The sequence below is a fragment of the Pieris napi genome, chromosome 5, assembly GCF_905475465.1.
Source record: "Pieris napi chromosome 5, ilPieNapi1.2, whole genome shotgun sequence".
Taxonomy (NCBI): Eukaryota; Metazoa; Arthropoda; class Insecta; order Lepidoptera; family Pieridae; genus Pieris; species Pieris napi.
In genome coordinates this window covers 2,977,131-2,982,793 of record NC_062238.1, presented here as the reverse complement: position 1 = coordinate 2,982,793, position 5,663 = coordinate 2,977,131, and the positions used below count along the sequence as shown (strand labels likewise).

At 44.4% G+C, this 5,663-nt stretch overlaps 1 long non-coding RNA gene across 1 annotated transcript; it reads right to left on the bottom strand.

Annotated features, from left to right (window-relative positions):
• Nucleotides 1-265: 265 nt before the first annotated feature.
• On the bottom strand, nucleotides 266-1,560 carry LOC125049916. Its single transcript, XR_007117069.1, has 2 exons — nucleotides 1,463-1,560; nucleotides 266-558 (listed from the first exon to the last, which is right to left on the bottom strand). It is a non-coding gene; the product is annotated as an uncharacterized LOC125049916 (long non-coding RNA).
• Nucleotides 1,561-5,663: the final 4,103 nt, after the last annotated feature.

Genomic DNA, 5,663 nt, shown 5'->3' with positions numbered 1-5,663 from the left:
TGTGATACTTGTTTGATTTATGTAATAAATTTAAGTAATTGCTAAATATTAAAGGTTTAATATTTGATGAAAAGTCTATAAATAGAAATAATTTAATGGTTTTTTATCGAAGCTTAATTCACTTTTTTATTATTTAAATATTGCACACAACACCAAACAATTAGAAATATACATAGCCTTAACGAAAAATAAAATTTGACATGACCGCGTAACAATTACAAATTTATTTGATGTACATAAGCTAAGATCAAAAAATAAGTTGAACCAATCTGGAATGTCAGAGTATCTATGTAAAAGTGTATAAATATCATTTTCTTACTACCTAGGAACATATGCACAGTTTTCACAAAGAAAATAACGACTTCATGTCAAACTTAATAATAATTGGACAGTGTTCTGTGAATATAATGTAAAAACTGTGATCAGAAATAGGATTCCTCACATTACCTTTATAGGGTAATTGTGTAACCTAACCTATGTAGTGGTTTCCTCTCGGCCCTCACTAGTGCTGTCCTACTCTAACCTCCTGCCTAATCTCATCTAAGCGCAACTTGGTACCTAAGTATTAAAAATCTCTTATAAATAATTGAACACCTAGCATATAGAACATCCGATATCAACGATAAATGTTATATTCCTAGTTATAAAAAATAACCTACTACTTAATTAGCTACTATCTAATTTATTTCTAAAGTCAACTAACGAATGTCTGAAAATAACTTAATCTTATGCCCCATCATTTGCGATTGTCACTGTTTGGATTGGGGAGCGTTCAAGTATTACGTCACGTAACACGCCGTAACGTTTTTCTGTACAGAAGTACAGTACTGTACCCAAGTATAGTAAAACAAGGTTGTTGACATGACAGTTGATTTAAGTGTAACTTGTCTGTTCAGAATATTAATAAAATGTAAATGAATTATAATTATCTATAATTATTAATATATGTTATCACCGGCTTATTTCGTGAATTGTCAGCGACTAGTGGCCACGTGACATACGCTGTGCATAATTATAAATTTTTTCTTAACACACAAACAGGAAGAAATTAAGCAGTAATGTTTTTTTAATCTAGGCAGTGTACGTAAATGTCTCTTCCCATTGGTTAAAATCTCCAATAATAACACTGACAATCGTAAATATTCCATTTGCGGCTGGATTTAGCCTAGATATAATACTACTCTATAACTTTGCTATTAATTACATTATACGCCGGATAACCGATTTTGGTTAACATATTTTATACTATGACACTAAATACAAAGTGCAAGAAAAACTACAAATTTTTAAATGTAACGTACAGACATCCGTTAGTTACGTCTCATCGACTTGTTCAGATTTTACGATATTACAAGTAACCGCCTGTATTTTTAGTAAAAAAAATCCTAAAAACGACAGCTACGCATAATCTGGTCACCTTATTTATTTGTCTATATAGATAGCAATGGTTAAGAATACTTACAAGAGATTGGATTAGAACCGCCGTTGATTACCACCACTTGAGGCATTACTGAAGTTACCACCGCCGCCGCCGCCGCCTCCACCTGAGCTGTAACCACCTGTAAAAAAAATTATAAATTTCCCCAAACATATTCATTTCTAACCTAACCTAACCTAACCCATCTAAATAATATTTGTTTTTTTGGACAGCTCCGATCTTAATAATAATTTTTTATTCAAGCCTCGGCTTCTCGACGTCCCGGTCACCTTTGGCGACCAAATATTCATATACTAACCTAACCTAACCTAACCTAACCCATCTAAATAATATTTGTTTTTTTGGACAGCTCCGATCTAAATAATAATTGTTCATTCAAGCCTCGGAAACTCGGCGACCAAATATTCATATACTAACCTAACCTAACCCATCTAAATAATATTTGTTTTTTTGGACAGCTCCGATCTAAATAATAATTGTTTATTCAAGCCTCGGCTTCTCGGCGTCCTGGTCGCCTTTGGCGACCAAATATTCATATACTAACCTAACCTAACCTAACCTAACCCATCTAAATAATATTTGTTTTTTTGGACAGCTCCGATCTAAATAATAATTGTTCATTCAAGCCTCGGAAACTCGGCGACCAAATATTCATATACTAACCTAACCTAACCCATCTAAATAATATTTGTTTTTTTGGACAGCTCCGATCTAAATAATAATTGTTTATTCAAGCCTCGGCTTCTCGGCGTCCTGGTCGCCTTTGGCGACCAAATATTCATATACTAACCTAACCTAACCTAACCTAACCCATCTAAATAATATTTGTTTTTTTGGACAGCTCCGATCTAAATAATAATTGTTCATTCAAGCCTCGGAAACTCGGCGACCAAATATTCATATACTTTTTTTTTTTTTTTTTTATTGTTGGGAAATCAATTTACTGACCCCCGCGCCGGGGCAACGATTTAAAAGTGGCGCAGGGAGTGTGGGAGTCAGTCCGTATGGTGCAATGGACACTACCCACTAAAACCCAACAGCCCCATCTGGTTACTATGGACGGTAGGCACGGTAACAGTTTCCCTTAATCCGTGCCTCCGTCATAAGTCTGCTGGTGAGCACAACTTCTGCGTTGCCCAAATACTGTCCTAAGGTCCCAGTGGAGTACGTGCGTAATCGCGACGTCTCCTTCCAGGCCTTTTTTTGCGTTGAGGGTCGGCGTCTGGGTTACACTCCCGAACCCTCTCCGCATTCTCTTTAAGTGTAATGACGGCCTCACAGAACGCTTTGAAAGTGTTCCACGGACCGTCACTGTCAGCCTCCATCATAGCTTTCACTATAACTGGAAGCGACAGGTCCAAACCGAAGGTGGCGGTTAATAGGCTACGTTGAGAGCTCCACGCCGGACAAACCTCTAAAGTGTGTTGCGCTGTGTCGTCTGCGAAACCACACTCGTGACAAATGGGGGATGCCTCCCTCCTGGCAACCCTGTGAAGGTATCCACCGAAACATCCATGGCCTGTGAGGACCTGAACGAGTCGGTACGAGAGTGCCCCCCATCTTCTATTTACCCACAAGTTGAGCACTGGACGTATAGATGTAATTGTCCAGACTCCTGCCCTGTGATCTTGTAACTCATCCATCCATTTCTGAAGGACGGTCACTTGGGCTTCCCGTCTCCAGATGTTTATGTGCTCAGGAAGGGGGTCGAAACCCCTACTTCTACTATCTGCCCTATGCCAATAGATCTTGGCTAGGGCAGCCGCTTCGAGGTGCCAGGGGGCAGTTCCTGCAATAACACACGCTGCCTCGCAAGAGACGGTGCGGTACGCCCTTGCCACCCTTATGGCCATCGCCCGTTGCGACTGTCTTAGAATCGCCCTGTTTTGAGCGAATAGACAATCGGCCCAAATGGGGCATCCGTAGAGGACCTTCGCCCGGACCACACCTGCAAATAACCGGCGACACCCCGCACTCGGCCCACCAAGATTTGGCATTAACCGGCAGAGTGCCATAGCCGTGGTAGCGAGCTTCGGGGCAAGTGCCGAGAAGTGATCCTTAAAAGTCCATCGAGAATCGAGGACTAGCCCGAGATACTTTAAAGTGGGGCTTACTCTTATGGGCACACCACATACGACCAATTGTGTACCGTCAGGAGGAGCTCGTCTTGGACCGTGGAAACAGACCGCCCCAGATTTCTCGAGGGCGACTTGGAGGCCAATGCGCCTTATTTGCGCCACAACCTGTGCCACCCCCGCCGTTGCGAGGATGCAAGCTTCTCTGTATGTACGACCTTTTGCAGTGATAAGTGTGTCGTCGGCATAACATATTAGGCTGACGCCTTGCAGATGTGAGCCACGAAGGACGCAGTTATATCCGATATTCCATAGGAGTGGGCCTAGAACAGACCCTTGTGGAACACCACACGCAACCCTGTGTTCCTTCCAACCTCCCCGACCCGGGTAGATGACGGTACGGGCCGAAAGGTATGATCTTATCATGCGCCGGAGGTATACTGGCACGTCATGGAAGATTAAGCCGTCTATAATGGTATTCCAGGGAATGGTGTTAAAAGCGTTTGCTATGTCTAGTGACACCGCCAGCACCACCCCTCCTTGCGCGAGTGTCTCCTCGCAAACGTCTCTTAGCCTTGCAACGGCGTCGATGGTAGACCGGGCGCGCCGGAAACCGAATTGGGTATCGGCCAAATCCGGCCCGTCCGTTGCAAGGTGTTTTACTATGCGGGATGCTAGCACTCGCTCGAATAGCTTGCCTGCTTCATTTAATAAAACAATTGGCCTATAGGCCGATGGGGACTCAGGTGATTTACCCTCTTTCTTTAATAATACAAGTTTTCCCGTCTTCCAGCTACTCGGAAAGTGGCCGTTCTTTAAAATATGGGTTAGCAACTCCCGAAACCTCTCTTCCAGCCCGTTATTGAGGACATGGACCCAGACCTTCCCGTGAACACCATCTGGTCCGGGGGCTGTCTTTTTGCTCTGAAGCTTAAGTACTGCAACAGAGAGTTCCTCAGGCGTCACTTCTGGGACTTCCTCATCATAGTGGAGGTCGTCGCGAGATGTTGGATGCGAACTGTTAGCCGGGAATAGTGCGGAGACTACCGTATCCAGGAACACCGGTTCTAGAGTGGTAGTGAGTGGCGGAAGCCAGGGGCGCAGCTTGGTCATCACTAGCCTATATGGCCGCCCCCATGGGTCTAGCTCTAAAGTTTGTAAAAGATCTTCCCAAGCTTTCTCTTTGGCCTCTCCAATTGCAATGCGCAAAGTTAATTTTGCTGCTTGGTATTCGCCGTAGCACCTTCTTTCTTCTTCCGGATCGTGTGGAGCAAGGCGTCTTCGACGTAATCGGGTGTAGCGACGTCGGGCAACTACACAAGCCGTCCGTAGCTGGGTGAGTTCAGGCGACCACCAGTACACTTGTCGGCGGGGCGGAATAGGGCGGATCCTTGGCATTGCAGCGTCGCTAATACGTCGCAAAGCCTCTCCGAACCATTGCACCTCTCTATCTGCTAAGATAGTATTTGGCTTAGGGCACCACGCCTCTGTCAAAGATGCCAAAGACAGGGAGTCAAAGTCCAGTTTTTTACGGGACCATTTTGGCCCTATTTCCGGTGGAGGCTGATTTGATCTACCAGTTGCTGGTGATAGCTGTTGATGGGGACTCACCAGGCACCGAATGTACCTATGGTCCGAAAGCGTTTCAACCTCTGTAAGTACACGCCAGTTGGAGACGCGATTTGCTAGTTCCGGGGATGCAAAAGTTACATCAACGATAGAACTGCCCTGCATTCGCACGCATGTGCGTTCCGATCCTCGATTCAATATCACCAAGTTGTGAGTGGCGATCCAATCAACCACCGCATCGCCACGGGCTTCGGTTACCGGAGAGTTCCACATAGACGACTTCGCGTTGAGATCCCCTGCAACAATAACATTTAATGGTCGAGCCCATTCCACCAGGGAGCCCATTTCTGCCAGAAAGGCCTCGAACTCTGTAATACTCCGGTTCGGCGAAAAATAAGCTCCAATTACAACGACTTTTTCTAGTTTAACAGCGACGCAGCCATTTCCTTTTAGCGAGGCTTGAGGCAAGCCTTCAGGCAACGAAACGGCAATCGCAACTAAACCGTTGCGGTCGCCAAACCAGTTTTCCCTCTGGGGGATCATATACGGCTCCGATACTATTGTGATATTGATTAACCACT